Genomic DNA, 16,210 nt, shown 5'->3' on the forward strand with positions numbered 1-16,210 from the left:
GGTCTGGCTGGAGGGGCCACCACCACCCCTTTCCTTCCTCTGCCTTGGCACAGCCGAATCCACCAAACTGGCCCAGCAGAAGGCAAGCAGAGGCAGTGGGTGACTGGAGGACTCTGGAACCCTGAGCCCGAGGCAGAGAAAGGTGAGCTGGTGGAAGTTGAGCTGTGGGATCTAGGACTCACTGCAGACCTTCTTCCCAGGGTCTGATACACATCTGTCCCTGAGGCCAATGCCCTGTGCCTCCTGTTCCTAATTCAGTAATCAGAAAGCAAACAAATAGAAGCCAGAGGTGAAAAAGCTGCATCATTTCTTTACTACGTAAATATCAAAAAATGAGTGAGCGTCCAACTGTGGGACATCCCGGGAAAGGCAGAACCACGGGGGCAGTGACAAGACTTGTGGTTGTGGGGGGTGGGGGGAGGAGGGCGAACAGGGAGCATGGGGCATGTGGGGGCGGGGAAGCAACTAAGTGATACTGCGGTGGTGGGTTCCTGTCCTGCTGCCCTTGTCCAGACCCACAGAGCATGCCCCATCAGGGGGACCCTAATGTCATCTGTGGACTCTGGGAGATGAAGCTCCAGAGCTGCTCTCATCCTGGGTAGGTGTCCGGGGCAGTGCTCTGAAATTGGCACCATCCTGGTCATCCATTATGTTTGGCATCTGTAGTTGGGTTCTGGAGAAAGAAGCAACAGGAAGCAGAGTGATACATCAATACGTTACAGTGCTATGGTACTTGTTCTTTTTCATACAATAAGACAGACACATATCAGACAAGTCCTTCTGTGTCTGGCTTATTTCACCAAGCAAAGTGCCTGCAAGTTTCATCCCTCTTGTAACAGGTGTCAAACGTCCTTCCTTTTGAAAGGCGTGCCATATTCCACCGGAGTGATGGGCGCCATTTTGTTTTTCCATCAACGGGGCATTTGGGTCACTTTGTCCCTCTGACTTGTGACTGAAGCTACTGTGAATGGCTTACAAATTCCTCTTTAAGACCCAATCTTCAGGGGCGCCTGGGTGGCTCAGTGGGTTAAAGCCTCTGCCTTCAGCTCAGGTCATGATCCCAGGGTCCTGGGATCGAGCCCCACATCGGGCTCTCTGCTCAGCAAGGAGCCTGCTTCCTCCTCTCTCTCTCTCTGCCTGCCTCTCCGCCTACTCGTGATCTCTCTCTGTCAAATAAATAAATAAAATCTTAAAAAAAAAAAAAAAGACCCAATCTTCAGTTCTTTAGTGTGTATACCCCCAGAGGTGCAGTTGCTGGGTCATATGGTAATTCTGTTTTTAGGGTTTTGAAGAACCTCTGTTCTGTTCCTTGTGGCCACCTCTTTGTTTTAAAAGCAGTGTTTCTTGAAGAGCAAATATTTTCAATGTTGATAAAGTTCAATTTGTCAGTTTTTAAAAATTTTATGATTTGTGCCTTTTGTGTATTTTTTTTTTAAATTTTATTTATTTGACACAGAGAGAGATCATAAGTAGGCAGAGAGGCAGGCAGCTGGTGGGGAAGGATGCTCCCCGCTAAGCACAGAGCCTGATGCGGGGCTCGATCCCAGGACCCTGAGGTTATGACCTGAGCCCAAGGCAGAGGCTTAACCCACTGAGCCACCCAGGCACCCCAACCTTTTGTGTATTTTTGACTATATTTCTGTTACTGAGTAATTGTTTAATTCTGTTGTAGTCATGGGATGTGCTCTGTAGGATTTCTGTCCTTGCAGCTGTGTTCAGCAGATGGTAACTGGGCACGCAGCTGCTCGTGGAGAATGTTCCAGGCACGCTGCAGAATGCATTCCACTGTGGATGAGCTGGAACTGGTGGGTAGTGGTGTTCACATTCGAGGCATCCTTCCTGAGTTTCCAGATTCCTCGCTCTGTGAGCCACTGTCTACAGGCCGAGAGGAGAGTTGAAACCTCCACATGTAGTTGTGGGTCTGCCTCTTCCTCCCCTTAGTTCTTTTGGCTTCTTCACGTATTTGTGAACTCAGCTGTTAGGGTCCTTGCATCCTTTTTTTTTTTTTTTTTTTTTAAGATTTTGTTTATTTATTTGACAGACCACAAGTAGGCAGAGGCAGACAGAGAGAGATGGGGAAGCAGACTCCCTGCTGAGCAGCGATCCTGATGCGGGGCTCAATTCCAGGACCCTGGGATCATGACCTGAGCTGAAGGCAGGGGTTTTAACCCACTGAGCCACTCAGGCGCCCCAGGGTCCTTGCATCTTTCTGAAAAAATGACCCTCTTCTCCTTAGAAAATGTCTTTCTTACTGCCGGGTAACTCTCCCTGATATACCCATGCCAGCCTTTGTCCCCCCCATGGTAAACAATTTTTGTTCACAGGGTGAGAAAGTAAGATGTCCTTAGGGAGAAGCACAGACAAGCTATTTACAGAGATGAAGAAAATTCACAATGGCAAGCACGTTTGTGAGGCAGGCAAACCGGGCAAGCTCACCAAAGCTGATGATGGAACAGAATCAAGGCAAGAGCCCTATGGATTTGTTTAAAAAAAAAAAAAAAAGGCACTTCTGAAAAAGCCTGCAGGAAGATAAAAGGAAACAAACCAGTTACTTCAGGCCTCTTTAATGCGAACAGCAAAACCACCCAGGTTGGGTGTCAAGGACATGGACATTCAAACGACGGCTCTGCTCCGGACACTGGTGAAGTCTGAAGTCGGCTGGTTCTGTCCTCTGAGGAACATTTCACAGGGGTGGCATTGGGAGTCCTTGCAGCTGCCTGAGGGGCCTTGGCTCCTGTGTGCCTCTGTGTCTGAGCCCTACGCCCTATGGCCCCCCAAATCCAAGCCCCACAGTGATCTGAGCAGAGTGGCACCCCCTCCCGCCCAGCTCCTCCCCATCTCCCCGTCTCGCTGTGGAGCGAGGGCTGTGCCTGCAACACTCTTTTGACTGGAGTTAATGTGGGGGTCTCTTTTTCTAGCCTTTTACTTGATGCACATGCATCTGTGTGTGTTCTGGGACCGTTCCCATGTGTGGGTGTGTGACCAGTGAGCCCTCTGGGGCTGTGTGAGGTGAGGGTTGCAGCTGGGCCCCCTCCCCCCAGGGTATCACAGCACCGCCACAGGGCAGTGGGCTCTTTGTCCCAGCCAGGACCCTGCAGTTTGGATGTGGGGAGGGGCACAGACCCAGCCCTGTGGGTGTGCTGCTTGCCAATACAATAGCAGGTGTTTGGAGACCCGATTGCCCTTCACAAAAAGCTGCTCTGCCCCTGCCGCCCCTTCCACTCCGAGCCCCTGAGCCCTGAGCTTCACCTGCCTCAGGGCCTTTGTCTGGCTCTTGTCCTGAGGGCTCCCTGCTGGGCATCCAGACCACATAACGACTCCTGCTGTTTCCTGGAAGCCCCTGCTTTCATTACCTGTGCCGGGTGATGGTCCTTCTCTCAGCCCAGCCTGTGCACCACTGCTCTGGAGAAGAGCCTTTCCCTAGAGGACCATCCCATAGTCCCCATCCCGGTTCCTCAGATACTGTGCCTACTTCCTTCCAGAACACAGGACACATTATGTGAACCAAGGTCATAGAAATGGCCCAGAGCCCAGAACTCTGAGTGTGGCAGGCCCGGGAGTGAGTCCCAGGATCTGCACAGGGCGCGGGGCATGCACGGTGCCTTGGAGTCATGGCTGAGCCCTTGCTCGGTCCAGACATATGCTCTCTTGGCCACCCCAGGGGTTGCCAGGCTGGTGCTGGTTTCTGACCCCTCCTCAGGGCCCCAGTTTTCTCATCCGTAAAATGGGAAACGAGCACACCCAGGACTGACTGGATGCAAGGACACTCTGGCCAGGGGACGTGGCTGCATGCATGGCAGAAGAATTACTGTGGATACTGCCAGCTGCTCCCGTGATTCCTGGGGACAGCAATGGAGCGAGGGCGGGCCAGGGCATCCCAGATTGGCACTCAGCTCCTGAGTCATGAGCTCTCTTGTCAGAAAACTGTTTAGTTTAGTGCACCGCCCTCTCCCCACCCTGGTGGCATTTATAAAAAGCTTCCTTCAAAGTCTAGCCTGAGAGATTCTTTAGGATCAGAAGTTCACTCAACTCTGACAAAGCAGCATTCCACATCTCCTTAGAACTGTCCAGTGACAACAATGAAAATACAGAAAAGGAAATTAGAGAATCGATTCCATTTACTATAGCACCATAAGATACCTGGGAATAAACCTAACCAAAGAGGTAAAGATCTGTACTCAAGGAACTGCAAACACTCATGAAAGAAATTGAAGAAGACACAAAAAGATGGAAGACCATTCCATGCTCTTGGATTGGAAGAATAAACATTGTTAAAATGTCTATACTGCCTAGAGCAATCTATACTTTTAATTCCATTCTGATCAAAATTCCACCGGTATTCTTCAAAGAGCTGGAGCAAATAATCCAAAAATTTGTATGGAATCAGAAGAGATCCTGAATCACTAAGGAAATGTTGAAAAACAAAAATAAAACTGGGGGCATCACGTTAACCGACTTCAAGCTTTATTACAAAGCTGTGATCACCAAGACAGCATGGTACTGGCATAAAAACAGACACATAGACCAGTGGAACAGAGTAGAGAGCCCAGATATGGACCCTCAACTCTATGGTCAATTAATCTTCGACAAAACAGGAAAAAATATACAGTGGAAAAAAGACAGTCTCTTCAATAAATGGTGCTGGGAAAACTGGACAGCTATATGTAGAAGAATGAAACTCGACCATTCTCTTACACTGTACACAAAGATAAACTCAAAATGGATAAAAGACCTCAACGTGAGACAGGAATCCATCAGAATCCTAGAGGAGAATATAGGCAGTAATCTCTTCGATATCAGCCACAGCAACTTCTTTCAAGATATGTCTCCAAAGGCAAAGGAAACAAAAGCGAAAATAAACTTTTGGGACTTCATCAAAATTAAAAGCTTTTGCACAGCAAAGGAAACAGTAAAAAAAAAAAAAAAAAAAAGAGGCAACCTACGGAATGGGAGAAGATATTTGTAAATGACAGTACAGACAAAAGGTTGATATCCAGGATCTATAATGAACTCCTCAAACTCAACACACACGAAACAGGCAAACATATCAAAAAATGGGCAGAAGATATGAACAGACACTTCTCCAATCAACACATACAAATGGCTATCAGACACATGAAAAAATGTTCATCATCACTAGCCCTCAGGGAGATTCAAATTAAAACCACATTGAGATATCACCTTACACCAGTTAGAATGGCCAAAATTAACAAAACAGGAAACAACATGTGTTGGAGAGGATGTGGAGAAAGGGGAACCCTCTTCCACTGTTGGTGGGAATGCAAGTTGGTGCAGCCTCTTTGGAGAACAGTGTGGAGATTCCTCAAGAAATTAAAAATAGAACTTCCCTATGACCCTGCAATTGCACTCCTGGGTATTTACCCCAAAGATACAGATGTCATGAAAAGAAGGGCCATCTGTATCCCAATGTTTATAGCAGCAATGGCCACGGTCGCCAAACTATGGAAAGAACCAAGATGCCCTTCAACGGACGAATGGATAAGGAAGATGTGGTCCATATACACTATGGAGTATTATGCCTCCATCAGAAAGAATGAATACCCAACTTTTGTAGCAACGTGGACGGGACTGGAAGAGATTATGCTGAGTGAAATAAGTGAAGCAGAGAGAGTCAATTATCATATGGTTTCACTTATTTGTGGAGCATAACAAATATCATGGAGGACAAGGGGTGTTAGAGAGGAGAAGGGAGTTGGGGTAAATTGGAAGGGGGGGGTGAATCATGAGAGACTATGGACTCTGAAAAACAATCTGAGGGGTTTGAAGTGGCGGGGGGTGGGAGGTTGGGGTACCAGGTGGTGGGTATTACAGAGGGCACGGATTGCATGGAGCACTGGGTGTGGTGAAAAAATAATGAATACTGTTTTTCTGAAAATAAATAAATTAATTAAAAACAAAACAAAACAAAAGAACTGTCCAGTGACATCAGCACATTAAAGGCTCTGATGTGTCCTGCAAGGAAGCTGGAATAACATGGAGTTGCCAAGTGAACACCTATGGTCAGCACACTGAACGAATGGCTGAAAATACTGTATTGTGGCTCCTTCTGGGATAAGACAGGGCAAGTCACTTGAAAGCATACTCGGCCTCATGTCCCCGTTTGCACCTCCCTCTATCCCAGACTTGCCAGTTAGAAGCAAGGTGCAGCAAAGCTAAGTGACCGGACTCTTGCTTCCTGCTGAGTCATGGCCTTGGCAGTTTTGGCCGGTCGTGGAGTAAGATGATGGCCACTGGCAGGCTGGGCCATCTCTCCCTTTGCCTAGTGATGCCTCAGTGGGTCTGCTTGTGTTCCCCAGTGAGGGCTGGTGAGCAGTGGGGGGACCATTTTCCCTGTGGGGGCTGGCAACTGAATGCCAGGACGCATTGAGGGCTGAGGGAAGGGAGCAAGGGGGACTGTAGGAACTGTCCTTGTGGCAGCAGGGTGTGCAGGCTGTGTGGAGGGAGCTGTACACAGGGGCTGTGGCCCCACACCATCGTTCTGGGGGCTATGACCCCAGCCTGCAGGGCCCTGGCTTCCTCTTTTCAAATGGGGCTTTTAATTCCTATGTCAAAGGTCAAGCGAGTTGACTCCCTTAAGCATGGAGAGAACTACAAAACCATGTAAAATAAAAACATAAGGATGTTTATCTCCCTGGAGAATGTCAACAGCCTCCCCTCAGTAGGGTCTGTCAGTGACATCTCAGCTTCTCCCCGACCAGGGGCAGAGGCAGGCAGCAAGGAGCTGGGTTAACGGCCCGCTGCAGAGTGCTGAGTGCGGGTTCATTCCTAGAGCCTTGCTCGCTGGGAGCTCGTGATCCAGATTCTGTCCACTCTGCAAAACTGTAAGCGCTCTAGTTTCTAGGCTGGGTGATGGCTGTAGCCACGGGTCGTGGCAAAAATGTGTTCCAGGAAGCCCCCAGGGGTGAGGGGAGCTGTAGTACCTCTGGTCTCCCTGCTTCAGGCCCTTATTATTCAAGGGCCCTTCCTCCAAAAAACAAAACAAAAATCGCATCTTATGGTAGCATTGGTCTAAAGACAGATTAATATTGTGTTCTTTGACCTCAAGTTTCACTTTTTTTTCTGACTTCCCTTTACTCTAAGCTCCCTTTACTCTAAGGACAGTTCCTAATTTGAATCCCTCCCCCTGGCTGAGGCTCAGCATGGGCCTGACAGATGACACTGTGGTAACTGGGCTCCCAGCCAACATGGGCCGAGCCCCTGACACAAAGCCATGGCAGGCTGGAACACATTCCATCGTGCTGGACAAGAAACTTGGGTCTCCTGGTCTGACCTTCCCACATGTGAGCACTGAGCCCCGGTGGTGACCTCTGGTCTATTCTGTCCCTAAAGCTTCACCTCTGGCTGCAGGAGGGTTTGGAATGATCTCACACCATCTCACAACCAGCTTGATCAAAAACGTTACTGTAATGTGGCAGACGGTATCTCTTCCACTGGAAGCCTTCGGGAACTGTCCCAATCAAGGCTGAGAGAGGCAAGTGGATAAAATTTACCAGTCACAAGCCTTTTGATAAGCACAAAGGTGCCCTTGGTGACTTGAGGCTGTCACTGGTTCAGGTAGGCTAGGAAAGAAAACCCAACTCCCCTTTCCTGGAACAGGTGCTCCCAGGTATCAGGTCCTGCTCCAGCCTGGATCACAGAGCCACTCGTCTTGGCTAGTATGGATGGACTCTTGGAGGGCCTAGAGGGATGGCAGTAAAGACTTCTGTGGCTTTGGGGGCCTGCCTGTGGAAATGACCTGAGCACCTGCCCTCATGCCCATGTGTGGCTGGCTGGGTTCCTGCACCAGACCCGCAGGGACTCATCCAGACTGCCACAGGCTGCATCCTTCCCTCCAGTCCTGGCCACAGCTGGCTTGGCTCCAGAGTCCTCCTCAGACCATAGGGGGGCCCCGCCTGGTGCCTGGGAAACCTCGCCTTACCCTACCCTGCTGTCCCATCCTCTGGTGTCTTCCTAAGTGCCACTCCCTTTTCTACCTAAAAATAGGCCTCCTCCCCACTTCATGCCCTATCCCCAGGCCACCGTGAGCACACATCTGACCCCTCTCACTTCCCCTGGCAAAGCTCAGGACCTCCCATTGCAGAGCGCCGGGCCACATAGTCCCCAATGAACTCTCCAGGCCCAGAGTGTAGTGCAGCCAGCCAGGAACGCGCGTGGTTGAGCCGGCAGGGCGGCGTCTGCGGCAGGGACAGGGACCAAATCCCTACCTTGGAGGTCCGGTCACAGCGGGCCAGGACCGCTCAGGAGGGCCAGGGGCAGGCCTCCACTCTCCCTGCCTGGGAGGAGCCCTGGACCACCACGGTCCTCGGGCACCGGCGCGCGCAGCCGGCTCCCACCGCCCTGCCGGACACACCAGGCCAATCTGGAGGGAGACCCGAGAGGACAAGCGCCTTGCCCAAGGTCACACAGCGGGTCGCAGGCCGGCCGCAGCCGCCCCTGCCAAGGTCACCGCCTGCATGCCCGACCAGCCCGGCGTACGGCCCGGGAGTGGGGACCCTAAATGACCCTTCACGCCAGCCGTGGCCAGGCACCCCCACTCCCGCCGCATCCGCAGGTCACGGTCTCTGCCAGCTTTTACCGCGAGGTACCAGGACGTCACTTCCCCTGCAAGCCAGCGTGCGCGGTGGGCGGGGCACGACTGGGGGGGAGGTGGTCAGGCGGCGCACGCGCCCTCCGGTAGCCCGCCGTGGATGCGCGCTCCCGACAGGGCCGACGATGGGCGGAGTTGCAGGCGGGACGCCGAGAGGCCGCGCCCACGCACCGGCGCAGGGCCCGCCCCCGTGCGCGCGGCGCCGCTGAGGGGAAGGCTCGGCTAGGGCCGGCTGACGGGCGCGGTGGCGGTCGCAGCGGCCGCGGCGGCCAATGAGCGGGGCCGGAGGGGGCGGGGCGCAGGCCGCGGTTGTGTTCTGACGCTGCTGAGGCGCCCGGCTCCTCGCTGGAGGGACGCGGCCTGCGGGGCGCCCGCGCCTCCCGCGCTCCGCCGGTCCAGCCGTGGTCGCGGCCGCTCGGCCGCCCTCAGGTACGCCGCCCGGCGTCGGCCCGTGATGCCCCGACCGGGTGCGCGTGCCCGCGCGCCCCGTGCGCGCCCTGCACGGGGCCGCGCGGGAACTGGGGCCGGACGGTCCCAGCGTTTGTCGGCGCGCGCATGAGCGCTTTCGCGGCTGGACTTGAGGGGCGCGGCGGGCGGGCGCCGCGGAGCTCGGGACTCAGCTTGGGGTGTTCCGGCCACGCCGGCTGCAGGGGCCGTGTCAGCGGGGGCTCCTGTTCTCCGGCGCGCGGCTGTCGTCCCGTGGCGGGAGCGGGCTGCCGGGCGGCCGGGCAGGACAGCCGGCGGGTCCGGGGGAGGCCGGACTTTCGCGGCTTTGGCGGGCGCGGCGCTTCTGCCGGGGCTCCAGGGTGCCCTTTGTGGCTCATGTGGAGCCGGCTGTAGGGCGGTCTCCGAGCGCTGCGAGCTGCGGACGGGGGTTCATCGGGCCGTGGGCTCCGTGCACGACGCTGGACACGGTGTAGATTCTGCCGTTGCCCCAGCGCTCCCGCGCCGCGCGGGTCCGGCGTGTCCCCAGGGGGAGCAAGTCCGGGATTGCGTGTCCGGTCGGTGGAGGAGCAGGAGAGTGGACATATAGACGCCCTGGCTTCTCCCTCAGCTGCGTCCGTGGGTGCGGGGTCCAGACCACGGTTCGCGGAGGCAGCCTCACCTGCAGCCCCTCGTCTGGCTCTTGGTGGCTGGGCCGTGGCACCTGAGCCTGCCCCGCGGTTGTGCGGCTCGGGCCCTCTGTTGGGTTCTGGGGTGACCCCAGGAGGGTGCCACGATGGTGGTGGGAGCGAACGGTGTCAACGGGCCGTCCTAACATTCTGCCCGGGGTTCTCTCGACTGAGGTTGAGTGCGCGGGCCTTAGAAAAGAGAGCCGTTGGGATGGCTCCTGCAAGTATCGGATGGAGGAAACACCAAAGTTACCGTCATTTTTTTTTTCTTATTATTTTTTAAACGTTTACTTATTTGACAGACAAGTAGGCAGAGAGGCATGCAGAGACAGAGAGAGGAGGAAGCAGGCTCCCCGCTGAGCAGAGAGCCCCGTGTGGGGCTCCATCTCAGGACCCTGGGATCATGACCTGAGCTGAAGGCAGAGGCTTCAACCCACTGAGCCACCCAGGCACCCCGAAACAAACTTTTAAAAAAGTTATTTTATTTTTGTGAAAGATTTTATTTATTTATTTGAGAGAGAGCCCAGGAGAGAGCAAGCACAAGTTGGGGGGAGCAGCAGCAGGAGAGGGAGAAGCAGACTCCCCACTCAGTAGGGAGCCCCACAAGGAGCTGGATCCCAGGACCCCAGGATCACAATCCCCCCCTCCCCCCGCCCAACGGCAGTTGCCCAACTGACAGAGCCATCCAAGGGCCCTCAAACGTTTTTTTTTAAAAAGCAAGTTGAAATTTTTATAGAAATCCCTTTGGCTTTTTCTGCAATAATGTTTCTCGAAGGAAAGTTGACTCACAATCTTTTGAGCCTCTGTTACAAGTGGCCACCATTTTAAACGTGTCCCAGGGACCTGGGCATATTCATGTATGTTATGGTATTTGATTCCTTGTGGCCTCATGAAGTGTGTGAGTCTTTACTGTTTTCAGTGTAGGAAGATAGGCCCAGGGAGGTGTGGTCCCCTGCTTGGGGGAGCCCAGCAGGGCTGAAGTCAGGCTTCCTTCCCGCCCACCAGAGCCCACCATACATCCCTCCTCTCAGAATGAAGTTTGTTTTTCTTCAGTGTGCTATACTTTCCCCATAGTAGTTGGGGGAACAAAGATGATCTAGTTTACAATGTGAGTCTTCTTTGTTGACTTGTGGATGTGGTTTTGTTGCACCTATTTATTTATTTGAGGGGGAGAGAGAGAGAGAGGGAGTGCAAGCAATGGGGAGCGGGCCGGAGAGGGAGAGAGAGAAGCCCAAGCAGACTGCATGCTTGGGGAGGATCCCGAGGCAGGGCTTGACTTCACGACCCTGAGATCCTGACCTGAGCCAAAGCCAGGAGCCCAACACCCAACTGACTGAGCCTCCCAGGTACCCCTTCTTTGCACCTTTAAACCTCACGTGTGGCTCTCCAAACTATCTAGTTGCAGGTGTTAATATTAGCTATTGGTTCATCAGGATGGGTGATGCTGGTCTTTTTGTTTTGAAGTCTCTTCAAAAAGATGTCATGTGTTTCAGTAGCACCAGTTTTGTGGGGCCAGCACAGGATTTTGCCTTAGGGTTTTCCAGGAGCTACTGAGTATGGCCCCTAAGCGTGCCCTGTTAGGAAAGGTACGGACCCCTCCAGTGGAGCTGGACCCCAGACTCCACCAAAGGAAAACAGTTGAGTGATTTTGGTGGTCTGCTTGTGGCTATCCCTTGTGGCTTGTACCCAGGAGTGTGCATGTAAGGACGTGGCCCCTTCCCCTTGGTCCCCAGCCTCTGTGTGTTGCAGGAATAGTGCTGAGGCCTGCCTCCTGCACGCCAGAGGGGTGTTTGGCCCTGTCTGGCTTTGTTAGTTGTGTGGCAGCATTAATGGAGCCTCCAGAAGTGGTGGCTTCAAACAACAGGAACCACTTACTGTTGCTCACAGGCTCAGAGGTCCAGAATTCTCAACAGCTGGTCTGACTGTCTTTGCTGGGGGAAAGGGGGCTTGTGCAGGTTGGTCCAGTGCTGGCTGGGGCCCGAGCGTCTCCTTGCGGGCATCCCCCTCTTTGCCTCCAGTACCTGGGCTGGGAAGGCTTGAGCAGCGGGGCCCCTGGGGCTCTTGGTCTCCATGAGTGCAGCAGCCTTGGGACGCATCCTGCAAGAGCCGGGAGGTGGGAGGGCTTCTCCCACCCAAATCTCAGAAGTCCCCGTTGAAGGGGAAGTTGAAGTCGGCCTTCTTGTGGGAGCTGTGCCAAAGAATCTGCAGTCACGTGCTCAGACCCACACGGTACTGAGGGCTGGTTCATAACGAATGTCCAGCCAGACCATGTGGTTGCCTGGGTGCTCCTTGAGAGCTGTGTGGTGGGGAGTCCACATGGTACTCCTGGAGTCTGGAATGTGCTCTGTCTCACAGTGTTGGTGGGCCTACTTCCTATGGTTTTCTGTGGAAACCACCTTGGGCACTTGGTGGTTCTGGGCTGGGAATAGGGCCCGGCTCTGGCCTTTCATTCCTGGGGACGCTTCCTGTGACTGAGGACACTCACTGAGCGTGTGCTGTGTGGCAAGCTCTGGGCACAGCACACTGACTGGGAACTTAGAGCTGTTCTCCCGGTTCATGCTCCCGAAAGCAGCATGGAGAAGCTGGCCTGTCTTGTCCAGGGCCCAGATTTGAGCTCAGGGGTCTGACTCACGGCCAAGGCAGGGCTCCAGGTTGCGGGCCAGCCAGTCCTCTGCCTGGGACTCGGGAGGCTGAGAGGCTGCGTGTGGATCCAGCTGGATCCACACACCAGGCTCCTGGGGCTCTGGCGTCTGGCTGTCAATGCAAGCTCCTGGGTTTGCTTATTTTATACATATTGTTAAAAGATTTTACTAGATATATTTATTGGAGGGAGAGAGAGTGTAAACACCAGCGGGTGAGGGGCAGAGGGAGAGTCAAGCTGACTCCCTGCTGAGCACAGAGCCGGACTTAGGGTTTGACTTCAAGGCCCTGAGGCCATAACCTGAGCCGAATCCAAGAATTGGACGCTCATCAGACTAAGCCCCCAGGCGGCCTGTAGATTCCTTTATTCTGCAAGTTTCTGTGTGGGACAGCCTGCTGCTGCTGGCCTTCTGAGGGGACATGGCCCTGGTCATCCCTCTGCCGTGAGACCAGGTCATGCAGAGCCCCTCTCAGCGTGAGCTGGAAGGCAGAGATGACAGGCATGAAGGAAGCCACCAGCCTGAAAGCAGAAGCCAGGATGGGCAGAGAGGACTGAGGGAGAAAGATGGTCCAGTGCAGGGAGCGGAGAAGCTGGGGCTGGGTAGCCGCAGAGGCCAGGGAGCCAGGGGAGGCTGGCACAGGCAACTCATACAGATGCGGTAGGTCCTTGTGGGTCCTCGGTGGGCACACTCCCAGGGCTTTTGAGATAAAGCATGTCCCTGGAAGGCTTGCAACATGAGGTTGGGGGCCACTCCTGGAAGCCAGTCAGTAGCGGCAGAGCGGCAGAGACTGAAGGCAAGGGAGGGTCAGCCTTGGCGTCCTGCGTCCAACCACCAGCTGGTCTAGAAACAGACCAGGGGATGTGGGTGGGCAGCCCTCCACAGTGACACCAGCAAATCCTATTAGGAAGACCCCGCCCCATGTGCCCCTGCGAGTTTTCTGACCCCTGACTTGGGGGGAAAAAACCCTGTGAGCCCCGCAGGCATCTAGGGAGGGGGACGGGTTGTGGGCACCCCCCCCAGGCAACCCCCCACACCGAAAGCTGCCAGATCAGTGCAGTTCCGGGCCGGGGGGTGGCCCCCCCTCACCTGAGTGGAGGCCAGGGGTATGGAAGGGCTGAGTTGTTTTTTGAGTTTTATTCTTCTGGGGAGGAGTTTGTATTGGGCAGGGACATGGCATGTGAGAAAAGGCGGGTTGTTAACTTTGGGGAGCGACTCTGTGCAAGCTCAGCCAGGAGTGTTATTTATGGGGACATGATAGTGTCCGTGGTGGCTCGATAGAGTGTTCAGACAGCTGTTCTGGGAGGTTTGGAGGTGGAAGGTGGGGAGACTCTGGCCCTCACTGTGTTGGTTAGGGGAGGAGGGCATCCCGGGCTTGGGCAGGTCGGGTCACATAGGACTGGTTCGTGTGCAGGAGCTATAGGAAAGGTCTGGTCGTTTGTGCTCCCAGAGGTGCCCGTGAGCCCAGACACATGTCCTCTGTCAGACCTCCTGGTGGCTCCTGCGGAGTCCCCATCCCCCACCTTTCACCTCTCTGTCCCTGGGGCCAACCGGTCTTCTCACCTGGTCCCCAGCTTCTGGCTTGTCTGTGTCTGGGATCGGTGCCCAGAGTCCTAGCTTTGCCCGTTTCCTAGCAGCACCTGCTCAGTCTGTCTTGGCTTTCTTCTCTGAGCCCCCAAAACCGGCTGCCCTACCACTTGCACCTGCCCCCACCTGGCTTTGTTTTGCTTGTCTCTTTCCTTTGCTGCAGGCCGTGCATTCCCTCAGGGCCAGGGCACTGTCCTGAGTGGCTCCATCTCTGGCTCTCTCTGCTGTGACTGTGTGCTAGGCTTTGTGACCATGACGTTCTATCCTGATGGTTCCATGAGGAACTGGCATGGCGTTGTGGATTGAATTGTGTCCCCCAAAAGAAAGATTCAATAGGACCTGTGCATATAACCTTATTTAGAACTAGGTCTTTGCAGATATAACTAAGATATAAATTAAGGTGAGGCCACCTACTACTTTGGAGTTGGGGTGTCCTTAAAAGAAGGGATGTGGGTACAGGACAGACAGGAAGAGGGCCGTGGGAACATGTGGGGCAGCTGCAAGCCGAGGGCACCAGGCATTACTGGCCACAACCAGGAGCTGGGGGAGAGACAGGGAACCCGTCTCCTGTGGGGTGCCCAGAGGAGCCAACCCTGCCCGTATCTCGACTTCCCACCTCTGGCCTCCAGTTCCCGGCAGCCCCAGGAAGCTACTACACTCAGATTTCAGTGAATACCCAGTGGTCCCCCGAGCCGTGGCTTTGTCTTCATGGTTTCAATCGCTCACTGTCAGGGCGGTCCAGAGGGTGGTGATCCTCCTCCTGACTGGCCAGAAGGTCAACGGTAGCCTGACACTAGGTCACGACACCCATGTCATGCTCTTTCTCCATCTCACATGGGCAACTACATTAGTTCTTATTTTTTACATTTTTTAGAGAGTGGGGGGGAAGGGCAGAGAAAGAGACACTGGCGTGGACCCTCGGCTAAGCGTGGAGCCCCATGCAGCTCGATCTCAGACCCTGAGATCATGATCTGAGCTGAAACCAGGAGTCAGCTGCTCAACCGACCGAGCCCCCCAGACGCCCCTCATGATAAAATGTGGGCACTTTATTACCTCACGTTGTCACAAGAAGAAGGGTGAGTGCAGGACATTTTGAGAGAGAGAGAGAGAGAGACCACACTCACACTTGTAGCACAAGGGTATACATTACCCTTGTGCTAGTATATTGTTATTCTTTTTTTAAAAAAATATTTTGTTTATTTATTTGACACAGAGAGAGAGATCACAAGTGGGCAGAGAGGCAGGAAGAGAGAGAAGGGGAAGCAGGCTCCCTGCTGAGCAGAGAGCCCAATGTGGAGCTTGATCCCAGGACCCTGAGATCATGACCTGAGCCGAAGGCAGAGGCTCAACCCACTGAGCCACCCAGGCACCCCATATTGTTATTCTTGTTAATCTCTTGCTGTGGCAATGTGTGAATTAACTTCATCACAGGTACGCATGCGTAGGAGAAAACATAGTACAATTAGCCCTTGAACAATACAGGGGTTGAGGGGTCGAAAATCCATGTAGAACTTAGGAACCCCCCCAAAACTTGCCTGCTGATGAACTCCTGGTGTCTGCAAGTGTTACTGATGGCATGAACCGTTCGGGAACACCCGTCTGTGTGTTCCCATGTCTCGCGGGCTGTGTTTTTGCAATCAAGTAAGCTGGGGAAAAGGAAATGCTACTAAAATTGTAAGGAAGAGACATTTCCAGTGCTGTCCTGTGTTTATGGATGAAAAGTCCCCCGTAAGTGGGCTTGTGCTGTTCAGACCATATTGTTCAGGGGTTGACGGCATCTGTAGGGTTTGATACCGTCTGTGGTTTCAGGCATCTCAGGGGGGCCTTGGTATCCCCTGTGGGTGCGGGGCATGCCCGAATGGCCACCCGATGCTATGCATTTCTTCTCACAGGAAATGAAACTTGCATGCACAGCACTCCTTCCCCATCTTGGTGGCCTCTGGAAGGTGCCGCCAGCTGCCCGGTGCCATCCCTTCCACACGCCGGTGCACCCTGTGCCCCACTGTGGCCTCCACTCACCAAGGTCACGCTGGCCCGCCCTTGCATTTGGACACCGTGCACTTTGTTTTATTCTGTTCTTTTTTTTTTTTTTTTTAAGATTTTATTTATTTATTTGACAGAGAGAGATCACAAGAAGGCAGAGAGGCAGGCAGAGAGAGGGGAGGAAGCAGGCTCCCTGCTGAGCAGAAAGTCCGATGCGGGGCTCAATCCCAGGACCCTGAGATCATGACCCGAGCCGAAGGCAGCGGCTCAACCCACTGAGC

At 54.0% G+C, this 16,210-nt stretch overlaps 1 protein-coding gene and 1 long non-coding RNA gene across 4 annotated transcripts in view; one reads left to right on the forward strand and one right to left on the reverse strand.

The window, feature by feature from the left end:
• Positions 1-283: 283 nt before the first annotated feature.
• LOC309862842 lies at positions 284-8,809 on the reverse strand. Its single transcript, XR_014310738.1, has 2 exons — positions 8,597-8,809; positions 284-673 (listed from the first exon to the last, which is right to left on the reverse strand). It is a non-coding gene; the product is annotated as an uncharacterized lncRNA (long non-coding RNA).
• FAM53A (family with sequence similarity 53 member A) overlaps positions 8,161-16,210 on the forward strand; it is a 31,653-nt gene continuing 23,603 nt past the window's right edge. The window contains exon 1 of one of the 3 annotated variants that reach the window (XM_082727173.1): positions 8,161-8,602. The gene's annotated coding sequence lies outside the window, so the exon portion shown is untranslated. Of the gene's footprint in view, positions 8,603-8,822; positions 9,038-10,453; positions 11,067-16,210 lie in introns of those variants that run through there. The other 2 variants (XM_082727171.1, XM_082727172.1) reach the window with 2 other exon arrangements.

Source organism: Mustela nivalis (genome assembly GCF_964662115.1).
Source record: "Mustela nivalis genome assembly, chromosome: 4".
Classification (NCBI taxonomy): Eukaryota; Metazoa; Chordata; class Mammalia; order Carnivora; family Mustelidae; genus Mustela; species Mustela nivalis.